Source organism: Varroa destructor, unplaced genomic scaffold, assembly GCF_002443255.2.
Source record: "Varroa destructor unplaced genomic scaffold, Vdes_3.0 BEIS01000004.1, whole genome shotgun sequence".
Lineage (NCBI taxonomy): Eukaryota > Metazoa > Arthropoda > Arachnida > Mesostigmata > Varroidae > Varroa > Varroa destructor.
This window is the reverse complement of record NW_019211457.1, coordinates 14934850-14948771: the sequence shown is the minus strand read 5'-3', so window position 1 is coordinate 14948771 and position 13922 is coordinate 14934850. Positions and strand designations below refer to the sequence as shown.

Here is a 13922-nt window from a genome sequence, read left to right as displayed (position 1 = left end):
GAAAACACATTTAGTTACAGAAAAATAAGTATGTACACTACAGATATAACCGTGTAAACTATACTGAGAAAACAATTATCGTCGGTACTTCCCGAGAAAGCCAGAGAAAACTATTCGAATGCAGTAGGTTCGGCAATATGTCGGCAATAGGTGAAAGGCCACTCTGGACGAAACCGACGTTTAAAGCATGTAACGTTATTACTTTTATTATGTAACAGGTGAACCACATATATAACGTGCCTGGTTATGTAAGCATCTAATGCGTGGCGTCAGGCGATGAATGAGGCTCGGTAAGCTTGTGTGACTTTTTTCTTGTTACTGTAATTGTGAATCACAGAGATGAAAATGAGGCAGGGCCATTACGAAACAAAAAACAGATATATAAAATCTGCTGTAAATTGCTTTAGTTTTTTTAGCTTCTTTTCGAGAGACTGTGGAGTAACCTCGAATGTTTAATTTCTTTACATGGCTATAGGTTCTGTGCGACTCGTTGTTTTTATAGCGAAGATGTGTTTTCGCTTCAGAATACAAACACCGAATAATGAATAGCTAGTGGTCACTGAAGCAGCTATATAATAGATCAAAATTTCACATCACAATATGGACACGGCCGTATAAATGAATATTACCAGTTTGAGATCGTTACTTCTCTTTGGCAGCGCCGATAGTTTGTTTGAATACTTAAAACTGAGCTTGATTTCTACTCTGGCTTTTTCATTAGCAAAAACTCTCACAAAGTCCTGCAGTAAGTGGCCGTAACGGCCATTCAACGATTTCTCTAATTCCAACGGTAGCTCACTTTGTTGGCTCCTCGGCCAAAAGTTAACCTTATATATATATGCGTGTGTGTTCGACAAAGCGGGATTGATCCAGATAGCTGCTACCGGGTGTTCGTACCTTCTGCTTGTACCGTAAGAGTCTGTCGAAGCCCCGCTGCTTAAAATTAGGCGTGGCGATTGCGTCTCAATGAATCAAAGACGCTTATAGAAGATCCAGCAGGTTCTGGCAAGACGTACAGCCGCTGGTTTAGTCGTTCCGCTACTGCTAGCTACTGGTGACTTGTCGGTCGCAGTTGTTTGGGCCTGTTGGAGACTGCCAATAACCAGAGTTCCTACATGACGCCTTGGGAGACTCTCCATTTTGCTTGGTTTTCGTTGTCGCCGTACGTGACAGCAAGGCGTCGCGATGGACGAGGACTGGACCCGAAAAGCGCGAGGGGATCGTAACGAAAAACGCTTTGAAGTAGTGGCTACCGTAGTTTCACGTAGGCATCCGCTTCGCTGGTTAGGGACAGGATCTTTTGGCTGTCAGGGGTATCTGGATGAACAAAAATACTTGTTAGACCTACCCTTCCTAAGGTGTGATTCCTTGTTGTCGCTTGCCCTAAGCCTGATTGTCTGTTACGTAACGAAAGAAAAAGAGATAGAAAAACGTGTGACAGCAAGAGAGAGTCCGTTAGATTTCGAAAGGTGCTTTACCGAATTGTTGTTTTCTTCCCATTGGTATATGGTACACAGATACGGTGAAAGAAAGTTTTAGAACCAGAGCTGTATCAATTCAAGAGAACGACTGGACTGAGTTGGATTAATGTACGTCTTGATACATTATTTTAAAGCAGACGGAAATTAGCTTAATTAGGAGGCAGCAAAATCTATTTCCGCACAAGCCAATAACTCTACTTTGAGCTCATTACGACAGGCCTAGGGTAAGGAAGAAAGCGGACATATTGGGGCGGCTTTTTAAGGTCAAAGCTCACCATCGTTTAACTAACGATGCTTAAGTAACGATACTACTTATATAATATAGACAAATTGTTGCAACTAGGATTTAAATCTTTCCATCTGTAAACTCCTGGGTTTATGAATGAAGCCGCCCAAGATCAATAACATTTTAAATACTTGGAGCATTATGGAGTGGAGGGTAAACGTGATTGATGCCAATATTATTTGTCGTGATTTAAGGTGGCCAAAAGACTACAGAGGTATCGTAATAAATTAGCGTTATCGGGCACGAAGCTAAGTTTGATCTTCCGTATGGGACCTTGGGTTTCCTTTAATTGTATTGTACTGATTGGTACCTAAGGGTTACGTTCTTTTTGTGTTAAGCTACAAAGTTGCTACACCACAGCCATTAGTCTAAGCAGGTAATAAGCAAAATAGAAATATTGGCCAGGACAAAATATCAATGGTGTGCGTCAGTGTCCTAACTTGTAACAACCTGAAACAGGTTCGTCGCCCAGCATCAGCGGTAGCCTTACGCTGATACTAAGGACAGCTGCGCTATTGTAATTTACGGACAATACGCTTGCCCACATTTAGATACCCCATAAGCGCTTTCAGTGCCACGAGATCTCTGCGAAAGTTTAACTAGTTCAAGTTAAACCTTGCTTCGATCGAAATTACGATTATCATTATGCCATATTATTAGGGGGACATACTGTTGTAGTTGGCACTAAAGTTGGCTGAGCTAGTTAGGCAGAGACATTACGGATGATGGTAAGTATATCTTTTGGCGTTGTAGGCAAAGAAAAAAACAACTGTAAAGGTACGATGCGATATTACGGGCATGCGGATTATATTTTTGCTAATGCAGACAAAAGCCATCGAACGTATTCCATCGTATTATGTTGTAGCCATTTCGTATATTACCTAGTTCTTAGACGATTTTTTTAGTACCGCGTAGAAAGCGGCTGTAATGCCAATTATATATCTGTTCGCCTTTGAAATTATGAGGCTTCCAGAAAACGCGACATTATCTAAGAGTCATTGTTAATGATCGTCAGGGATCGCCAGGTCGCATAGTCGCGTTATATTGTCGCTCGAAGAGTAAGTACTATTTGGCCACGTGCGACGCCTAACGTGCCTGCAATTCAAGTTCTTGTTGCGTCTTGTAAACTTCTTGTAAACGTAGCTCTGACAGCCTTCCATATTCGCGAGTAGCAGTTGCGTTAATTTCGTTGATGGTCATAATGTTAACGAGTGATTCAAGCGATAAGCCTCGGTTTTGTAATGCAATCACAGCTACCGAGACGTTTGTCGGACAATAAGGAAAACTGGCTAAAATGATTTGACGTAATTTGACTAGTCACGTTTTTTTTTCCGTAATATCAATCTCTACAGAATGACACTGTACTACAGGTAAGCCCACATATTTATGCTTGTTGCGTGTTTCTGATATCGCTTCGGTTCTGACTGAGTAATCGGAGTATAGGTGAGACGTGGCATGCGGCGATTATATAAAATATCGGAGAGTCCTCGTGTGTTTATAATCGTCACTGTGCCATTTGATGGTCGTACATATTACGACGGTTAACGTCCGCCTCGTAGTTAGTCATCGTAACCTGACGACAATAAGCGTGTTGGTTACTTGAGAAAGCAGTGTGTTGCATTACATCAAAATTTTGCTTCTAATTCCTATGTCAGCTAGTGCCTTGTTTTCGAGCTATTGCATATAGATGGGTAAGCGCCACGTTGTCACCGAATCATTTTTCGATATTATGGCCGGAAGCGGATTGCGTTGAAGCAATTATTTGATGTCGCTGTCCGCGCAGACGATCGAAAAACTATGTTATTTTCCCGCCAGGCTGAATCAACATCTACTCTAGCTTGATCGGAAAAGCCATTGGCTGCCTGTCAGAAGCTGGAAGGCAGATGGAGTTATTGGACCGTGTTTTTCCAAAACAGACGAGAAGGTCGCAAAGACGGAGTGATTTTGAGCTGCTTGCATAGATATGACAGCTAGGTTAATTACGGTGATTTGACAATGAGCTGAAGGTTGTAATTTGCCTTGATAGAACAGGGTGTATGGGGAAAAGCATTATGAGCTGATAAGCAAATAGTGCGACGAACAGCCACGACTCTGGAGATACCTATTCTGCTGTTTGGCATTTGTTGTGCACGGATCACACAGAAGTTAACGAGACTTTAAGGAAAACCGATTATCCTTTAGAACAGGAGCTTTGTTTCCCTGCGTTCGGTAAGTGAATTGCTTTGAAAGTTCATTATAGTTGAGTTAGTTTTCGAAGCAAGGCTGATATTAGAGGCCTCGTCTGCCTTTCAGTGTTCCAATTATGGCTGAGACGGTAGCTCTCTGCGGAGATATCTATAACAGAAGAAGGTTCTCGACGGTGAAGGATATCAAGCGTCAGTTGAACAGTTTTTAAGGTTGAGTATTTTAGATTTTGACTAAAGTAGAAACCGTGGAGAAAAGTTCTTCGTTACAAAGCATCCTACCTGAGGTGCAATTACTCTTTTTCGATGGTTGTATTTCAGTTGAACTATACACTTGGGTTCGATTACGAGTCAAACATGATTCGACACATAAAATACGATAAGGCCTGCATAGAATTATGTTCTCTAAGGAAAAATATATAAACAAGTACTCCACCGTGTCAGGATGTCAGTCGCTTCGTATGCGTATGGCTATGAGATAGTCTGCATGTACTTCAGAGCTCCGTACTAACAACCCCAAGCAATTATTCAACAGCCAAAAGCTGTAACACATTCTGAGCCGAGTGTCAGCCAACAACCACAACGGAATGTCTGTCTTCCAGTAGCTGAAATAATATGAACTAAACGTGCTAGATGATTTCAGATTCCGAGAACTTATCAAGGGCTTCGCTTTTTGGCTTTACCTTACGACAGTATTTTCTTTGATTCCATTAAACGTACCTTCAGTATGTTCTGGTTTCTGTGACATCTGGTCGTGGAAATTTGTTTTACAAAGCACACGTTAATACAATTTTATGCTAGCCCAGCGGCAACTTCTTTTTGCAAATAAAATGCCCTCAGTACAAAGCTGACTTCTTTCCAGCTGCTATTTAACAATGCAAATTGAATTCCTGTTGTCCAATTGCATTTTGCCTATGTCGTGTAAGAACCAAAACGTGCTGGCAATCAATCGGCGAAGTAAGGTATTTATATATGGTGATATGTGGTAGAGTATATCGCACGAGGCGGTTGCTACTTGCTTAGACAAATGAATATGGGATCGTTGATGGAAGCACTCTTTGTCTTGATATGTAAATATATTTTGGATTTTACGTCTGGTACTGGCGTTAAGCGTTGCTTCAGACGGCTGACCCTTTCCAGTACAAATCGAAAGTGCTCACGTCTGGGTTGGTCAGATATCAAAACAACAGGTCTACCTGTTGTTTTGATATCTGATGATAACGGTCAAGCGAGTTTGACAGCGCAAAAATTTGGCCTGTTTTGCGTGCTTCTTTCCTCTGATCAGCTGGTATTTATGACATTGGCTCAAACATTTAAGCGAATGTCGAAAATGCTAGAAAGTATATCCATCTTGGGAAATGTCGGAAAGACAACAGGCTAAGCGTTTCATTGCCGTAGCCCCAGTTGTTTTAGTACGAGCAGGAACAACAAATATGCAGAGCACCAATTTTAGTAACGTTGGACGGGTATCTTTTCTGATATGTCGATGATTCAAGGAATTTCATCTTGATCTCTTCCTTTTATGTCTATTCAGTTAGCCTTTAAGTGAATCGGCAAAGCGGTATCCAATCCACAGGTCTCGATTGTAGTACTCCGACTTATAGTTCAGATACTGAGTTCTTTGAAACCTATTATTTTATTAGTTGTTCAACATATAACATTCATACTAATAATCCTCGTAAAAAAAAAGTGGTAGAGATATAGTTAGTCATTACTACGGTTCATTATCGAATACGAATAACAAGAAAATTAAATATACAAAAACTGGACTGTGTAATGGGGCAGAGCAATAAATGTGTATAGTATCTGTGTATGATGATTATGTTGAAACATATATCTAATAATAAAATTTGGTGCCATCTATATAGCATGGTATTATATAATTTTATAATATATCTTTATTAAATGCCATATCCTAGACTTAATAAAAAGCGACGATTGTATTGAAGACAATTGTATAGGATCTCGAAGGCTGCAACGAGCATGCAAGTTCTAATATTAGGATACCTTGCAACAACAGAAATAGGTGAGCGCACACACCCAGAGGTTCACTTGTTTGTTCCTTTGAATACGAGAAAGATGGGAATCATGCGTTATATCGTTCCTAGAGAAAAACGTGGTGATTTTTTACTCCATATTACCGCCCACTCCCAGGCTTTTCCCTCTGACTTCATCCGGCTTCGAATTTCAGAGCCAATGAGGTTCAACATCTGAATATTTCAGTCAGTCAAACGGAATCAGAGTTGTACATGAAAGTTGCCTGAATATTCGTTGTCGGATCACATAATCCCGTTGACGGTCCCTGATCGAATCTTAAGATGGAGACAGCACGTAGCCGTAGAGGGCCCGGCGTAGTAGTGATTGCTATTACTGCACTTTCTGAGAGAATCAAATCCGTCGAACAAATTCTCTATTATTTGCTAGAAGTCATCTAACTTATTGATACAGAACGATGTTTACTTGGTGCGGCCCCGTGAGCCCGTAAGCTGCTATCCGAATGACAAAGATCAGACTGTAAAATATAATTGTCAAAACGAAAAAAAGAAAAACAAACAGTCGACGATATGATGATCTTATGTGCGCCTATTGATCAGTACCGAGATCTGATCATCTGCCGTTGTGCGAACGGATAAGCCTATATTTGTTTTAAACCTTTAGACTTTTCCGGTTGATCACAGTATATAATAAAATACAAATCGTAATCAATAATATATTGACCGACCGATTACACGGGTAACCGCTAAAGTCGTCCGTCGTAGACCGCTATATGCTGATTTATAAATGTTAGATCTAGTTAATGAGACTTTATCAGTAAAATCAATTGATCTACATTGTCTATATAAACAATATCAAGCTACATAACAGCCAACTAGCTGTTCAAACAAAGGCTACAATTAATAAAAGCCAAAATATTTACGTACTTTTCTAACTAACGCAAAATTATTATATAGTGGCATCGTAATAACGATGATGGCAGGTCAGACTCTATGCCAGTTGTCAAGGTTGATGAAACACCAGAAACATATGCTGCCAACTGAGTGGACGTTTGTGGACGCATCGTGAAACGACTATCTTATCGGATAACTTTCTATGGACGTCATTGGCAGGAAGCAAACAGTTTCATTGAAGTTCGATTCCTGACCAGACAGATCCCTACGGATGTCCGGCCTCGTCTAGCCCTTATTGGAAACGTGCTGTTATCGATGGGAATGTTGTAACAGTAATTATAATTGGGCTATTTACGGAAAGAATTTTTTGCATGAAAATGGGTTGAGTTCATTTAAACACGAGGTTTCAAGAGGGACCGTTTCTTTGATGTGTCACAGACTAGAAAAAATTACTGCAGTATTTGCGACCCGGTGTGACGACTCGTACCTGTACTATTATTTTCTCCGCAAGTATCTTCAAATCTAGTAGATGCATTTACTTAACATTGGTTTTTCTAATTTTACTTGGGAGGCTAAAAAACATAAGTATTTCATTAGCTTTTTTACTATTATATATCGTGTTAATTTCTATACGGGTTTACGAAACATTTTCAATTCTAATTACTGTCCGATTATCATCAAGAGTACAGACTCATATGTGAGTTAATTTATAAGAGTCGTGGATCTGCACTGTTGGCGTAGTAATCACGCGGTATGTTATTTTTATTACCCCAACTATTTCCGGCCAGAAGCCATAAGTCAAACAGTGGATTTAGGATCGGCCAAAGCTCTATTGGCGCAAAGGATTATTCCCTTGTGGGTAGTACCATGGCCATATTTTATGTCTAAAAACATTGACAGAAATCAGTGCGTTTAAACGAAGACTACGGGAAACGCGCCATGCCATTATTAACTGTAGACGCATCAAATATTAACTTAATTTCGTCTCGTATGCAACCGAGCGTCACAAGAGCAGCGGTAAACAGTCGCTCTGTCTACTACACAAAACCTATTGTTTTCAGGTGCGCGCTATATATGCGAGTCACACGAAGACACGGCTGCATTCTAAACGTACAAACAGACATTCAGGCAGAAGATATGCCCTCACTTTTTTGTGAGTCGCGACGAGTCACGCTTTCGGAGGTTTGGTCAAGCTGATTTAACGTTGCATCGTAACATTTCATGCCATGTCATCACGTGCAATATTATTATAACATAATCCTGACAAACGAATAAACTGTCTCAATTAAGTGAGTCTTCACTGCGGATTGGTATCCCCCCAGAGAAGAATTACTTAGCGGGTGCGGAACGCGAGTGAATGCAATGTTGTTGATGTTAAAGGACAAATAGGCTTCCAGGAGACCATCGGCTCTAAGGTACCCATTCACGGTTTCCATGTGGCGCTGGTGATGGTGGCTACAGCTGCAGCGGTATTTTGCTGGGTACATATGTGGTACGCATTTGTGGTTCTAATAGAACGAAGAACAAGCATTGCGCTTTCAGCCAAACTATGATGTGTAAAACTTGGAGCGATGAGTGACTACGACATCACCTCAATGAGAACTTGTGGGACTTTAGGTATTCGGTCAACACTTTTAAATGGTTAAGCTCACGCGTAAAGCGATCATAATGCCGTAATGTAAATGTTCAGTGGTTTCAACATCCTGATCAAGGTATCGCATCGGTATTGTTTAAGACCGTGTGCATCTATCGTGTGTAACAGAAAAAACATTGACCCACAAAAATAAACCTAATCAGATACTTCGAAAGAGAATAAATCGAAAAAAAAAATGTGAGACAAATGCAAAGACACCGGTGGGCCATAGCCATCGTCACTAAAAGTTGAATACAATGATTTTCTTCAAAGGTATTCTCATTAAGTCTCCTTCCAGAGCAACGGAAACATGCTGATAAAAAAAAAAACGGTTAAAAAAGATAAAAATAAGGTAACCCTTTTACGAATAAAGGCGAAAATAGGATGCTCAGTGTTGACGAGCCTAGGTTGACACTCAACCTCTGGGTGTGTTCCAGTTTTTCGTTACATCTTTTTACGTTGCGATTCGAGAACGTCATCAGTTCTAATAAAAAAACAAAAAAAAACAACAAAGTTGAATTTTTAAATTTCTTTGAGCAAAGGTTATTCTTGCCACGCCTTTTGGCTAGATTCCATTGAATTTAGACCTGGATAAGCTTAGATATTAGAGACAGTTGCTGAGCGTCAGTGTTGTGTTCGGCAGCGGCAAAACCTTCGTCCGGTGTAGTAGGCCAACCTTGAGTGGCCTTTTGATTTGTCTGTGGACTTCGACCTGGCCGATTCGGTGAAACGCACTGACTTAGCGAGATTGCCCCACTGTTAAAGCGAGGATACATTTTTTCTTTCACACTACTTAATCAACTGAACAAAAACTACATTAAAAAGTTGAAGTCGACAGATGGTGGAAGCCGGCGGTAACTTGTGACGAGTGGATTGTGTTGCCACAAAAAATTAGTTGGAGTATACCGAGAAGACGGCTTTGTCAGCATGGGCAAAAACAGCTCATTATTCGGTCGGGTAATGTAACCTAAGGTGTGACCTTAACTAGACAAAGTGTTCCCCTACCAAAGAGATAAATATTTTGTCAAAAGCATAACCTGGTAAATAGACATGACAACCTAATGAGAACATTTTGACCCCAGTGGACCCCAGGAAAAATAATAGAAGATCGCCTATAAATCGTGTGTCATCGATAAAGGTAGAGACGTGTTTCGAAGCTGTGTGACAACGTGGGGATCATCTTCATGATAGAGCGGTACCGCTTAGCCGAATAGCACAGATAATATTTAGTTGATTTGTTTATTTATTTTTAGATGTTGTCAAAGGCCGAGAGCACGATGATCGATATTGGATAGTCGTGCCGAATGTCGATACATTTTTGCTATGCATCCATCACGGCGGTCATCGGCTGCTGCGCCCGTTACGTTGATGACGAGTTCGCTGTCGACGTTGTGTAACGTTAAGAGTGACATGGCTACCGTATACTTTTCCGTTGGTCTCTTCTGTATCTCGAATTCTATTAATGACGACTTAGACATGACATCCAAGGATCATAAAATCTACAGTTCAGATTGGAAATTTTAGGATGACGTTCGAGCAGATAGAGACATTCTATTGAAAGATGATTTAAACAATCCGGTAGACAAAAAGCCGAAGCGCGCCCTCACTGAGCATTCGGATCTCGCATATAAAAATCTCACAAGGATAACATGCTACAATGGAAATATCATACCAATCATTGAGCCGATTTGAAAGACTGAAAAACATTCGCATCGAGAAACGAACAGATATTGACGGTATCCTTACTGGCTCTCTTCAAGCAGTGTAAAAGTATCTTAACAAATCTCCATATTTCTGCCAAAAAAAAAAAGCTGTGTCAGATTGAAGTGCTGTCCACTGACGCGTGGCACCGAGGAGAGTAGTTTTATTATGATTTCATTAAAAATTTGTAATTGTAACAGGAATAGCTGAAAATAATATTAAATTATTAAGCTATTTATTAGCATCGTTTGTTTAACGCAGATCGACTTTGCCCCATACAGCATGTGCTAATAGCTTATATTAGCAACATTAAGAATTTTCTTTAAGAGAATATCTTTAAATGGACGAATACTTGTTCGTTCTACAAAACAAAACAAGTCTCCATACTAGTGACTTCAGACACAAAGGTCATGACTAGAAGTCTCTGATTCTGAGCCTGATATGATTCATCTGTCATTGTTAATACTTACATTATTGATGCACGAAATGATGTCATATAACCAGAAAGAAGTTGATTATACTCTTTTTAGAAATAAAAAATACCACTGACGCAAGTGAAAATGTATTTATAGTTATTACCCTGTGATATACGGTATATATTATATTGGATATTTATTGCGTGCCAGTACTAACTTCAGTAGGGGCTATAGGTCAGCTGGTGTTCGCCATCAAATGCAGTCTCTATTGAGAATTCAACGTTTTCGCCCTCCTAGATTTGGTAGAGTTCCTTTTGGCTTATTAAGCTAATGATTTAAGTGAATGCCGTAATTACGGCTCAGGCTGACCTTTGTCGTTTCATATGTTTTTTAATCTTGCCAAGCCTCTCTCTAACATCTCCACCTCGTACAGTTGACTTTCGTATGTACGAACAACGACGTGCCTTATTATACAGACTGATTTAAACTGCATAAAACATGCATTCTCTACATGTTCCGTGAATGTTGTTGTAAAATGAAAATGAAATAGGTTATAATGGGTTAGGACCTTTTTCTGCGTAGAATGTCCCAAAGAAACGTTTGGTTCATAAACCTGTGGTCATATAAGCTCCATTAAAAAATGTTGTTCAGTGTTTAGAGTCGAACCACCGAGAAGTATTTCAATGATCTACGCAGTTTTAATTTAATAATAGGCAATTTTTTTTATAAAACCAATTTATTCTTGATAATGACTATTGTTATATATTATACTTTATGATATATATATATATATATATATATATAGAGAGAGAATAATATAGATAACTACTAGATACTAGACTACATAATAACAAAGTCCTAAATACTCGAGATCTAATGGTACTTCCTTTAACTAAGGATCGGGAATTACTTTAACAACAGCAGCTTGTCAAAGATTATTACGATAAAGTATCTGACGACTGACTCTTCGAAGCGTAGCATTTTGCCGTTCAGCCTTTCGTTGCGTGTGGCAGTGACCAGTGTGGGATTTGGTGCGATTAACAGAAAAACTGTATAATTCGACGTTGTTCCACTCAGTAGACCATTGCGCTACGTTGATTGTCGTACCCCACGCTCACAAGTTATTTTGGCCCATTAGCGGATCCCGTATAGCGTGCGTTAATTTTATAGTTTATTCATATCATAATGAAACTATTCAACTCTTAGCCAATTCTCAAGCAATCCGGACACCCACTAACTATTTGAGCGCAAAAGGATGTCCATTAACAGAACTTCTCCCATGTAAAACTAACGCTAAATAAAAATGCGGTCAACCAGTTCGATTATAAGTTACCTAAATTGAACCTACCCTACCGTCTTGCCGGCGTCTGGTGAAGTATTTTAATTTTCATCTTAAAGAAACAATTCAGTTCTAATTAACAATTATGAGCCAGAACAGATACATGGGTCCGACTATGCAGCCACGAACGAGTATTCTTTTGAATAAGAAGAGACACAATGGTCCATTACGGCAATGTTCACTGGAGACATTTTGCTTATTAGAAGTCTCTCGGAGCAAACTCGGACGCGCATTTCGCTAGCGTTATCTTCTGTGCTTCATTCCATGACCTCTCGCAATCGCTCGTCACTTTCAGAACAGCGGACGCTGTCTTTCTGTGAACATATCTGGTATTTACATGAAACGAAGTATTATTTGTCGTTGTTGTTGTTGTCATCCAAGTTGTCGCGGCAGAATTTTCCGTCGACTAAAATGATTTTGAGTTACGATAGCGGGGGAGTAGTCTAATGAAAAAAAAAACTCGCACGCAAGATTAACATCTGTTCGTTGAACGCTGCCCATACCGCGTCGAGGGTAGCTATCGATTTATCTATGTGGTAGCGGGAGCATCAGCGCACAATTATCAAAGCGAACGTACAAAAAACTCTCTTAAACGACTAAGAAATCTTGGATAGATACAGTGACGTGTTTAAACAGCGCGTCTCATTACCGTCTTCTATTTCATTGTCAGACATTTCAGTCGTCGAAAATTACCACGCTTAGCCATGTCGGCATAAAATGCTCCGCTAACGACTAGCCAAGAACAGACGGAATTAAGCAGACAACTTCGAATAGACAAAGGATAAGTAATAATATTATAAGGTCTATATACGTTGGACACACAGGCTATGCGACGTTCACCATACTTGGTCTTCTTTTTCTTCGTCCTTTGCTCGTATTCACCTGAACATTGTCCATCCGAGCTGGCTTACGAATTCCCTCCGCAGTCGCTCCGTTTGTTGTGTGCACAGGAATCATGAACAAGCCTAAAACTCGCGGATACGTTGGTTTCGTTGGTGGATAATAATCACTCATAATGCGTTTACTATAAAGCTTCGATCACCTTTCCACAGCGGACAAAAGTGTGGCATCAGCGAAAGTGGAGTAAAGGCAAAATAGTTGGAAGTAGGACAATCCTGTCGAACATCGTTAAGGAGAGTTTCAGCCACCATCGTTCTTGGACGTCGAAGGACGATTGTGGCTCTCCTATGCACCTTTTTCTTTTAGCTCTGCTTCCCTACCAACAACCAGTCATGTTCTTTTCGGTATCATTCTGCTGCACCAGTCAGACCTTTCGATTAGGGAAGTTCTGGTTGAGTCATTGCTCGTCGGCGACTCGCTCCGTGCGGTGCAGCCGTTTTCAAAATAAATGGTAGTATAAACTTCGCTAATCGCAACAGTGCCGTCATCGACAGCGTTGAAGATAAAGCGGATAGAGCCGTAGGAGAGCCAAAACACAATTTTACTCTCTGTTAGGCAATGGAAAAACCACTGGCTTACCAGGATCGAAGGTCGTGTGGACAGTGCAAACGTAATAATGCGATGACGCTGACGCTGGTGAGTTTGGCGTTGTTACAGAAAAGGGCCCGAGGCAATACGTGGATTTGTAGTTTAAATAAAGAAAAAGATTATCAATGTCAATATGAATGTATGTTAATTTGTACTATTAGGCCATATATATATACAAACGCATCTTTACGTACAGCCGCAGACACAGACACAACAAGAAGACAACTCCGGGCTAGAATCTATAATTTAGAGAATTGCCTTTGCTTTTTATGGATGCCACCAGCCAACGTAACATTGTATCAACTGGAAAGTTTGTGATCAGATCTTCTTAACATGCTTACCATTACTTTTCACTGAAATAATTGCCAAACTCGTTGTAGATTTTGTTATCGATACTCTAAAATAATAATTCTAGTAGTAGTCGTAGTACTAACAAATGGTAGCGGTCATCTGCGAGGGCAACATGTCCAACTATCATAAGACGTTATAACGAATGTATAATCCTAA

At 40.1% G+C, this 13922-nt stretch overlaps 1 protein-coding gene and 2 long non-coding RNA genes across 11 annotated transcripts in view; 2 read left to right on the top strand and 1 right to left on the bottom strand.

Moving 5' to 3' along the window:
- The window catches only part of LOC111249828 (rho family-interacting cell polarization regulator 2-like), a 76491-nt gene that overhangs the window by 20573 nt on the left and 41996 nt on the right, over positions 1 to 13922 (top strand). The window contains exon 1 of one of the 7 annotated variants that reach the window (XM_086986452.1): positions 3320 to 3975. The exons of the other annotated variants lie outside the window; for them this stretch is intronic. The gene's annotated coding sequence lies outside the window, so the exon portion shown is untranslated. Of the gene's footprint in view, positions 1 to 3319; positions 3976 to 13922 lie in introns of those variants that run through there. 7 annotated transcript variants of the gene reach the window in all.
- LOC147755881 (uncharacterized) overlaps positions 1 to 13922 on the bottom strand; it is a 28196-nt gene that overhangs the window by 11074 nt on the left and 3200 nt on the right. For both annotated transcript variants that reach the window (XR_015325985.1, XR_015325984.1), the window contains exon 2: positions 898 to 1317. This is a non-coding gene — a long non-coding RNA (uncharacterized LOC147755881). The remainder of the gene's footprint in view (positions 1 to 897; positions 1318 to 13922) is intronic.
- Positions 1311 to 13547, top strand: LOC147755882 (uncharacterized). 2 transcript variants are annotated; one of them, XR_015325983.1, is made up of 2 exons: positions 1311 to 2825; positions 7900 to 13547. It is a non-coding gene; the product is annotated as an uncharacterized LOC147755882 (long non-coding RNA). The 2 variants fall into 2 exon arrangements; XR_015325982.1 differs by lacking the exon at positions 1311 to 2825 and adding an exon at positions 2838 to 3137.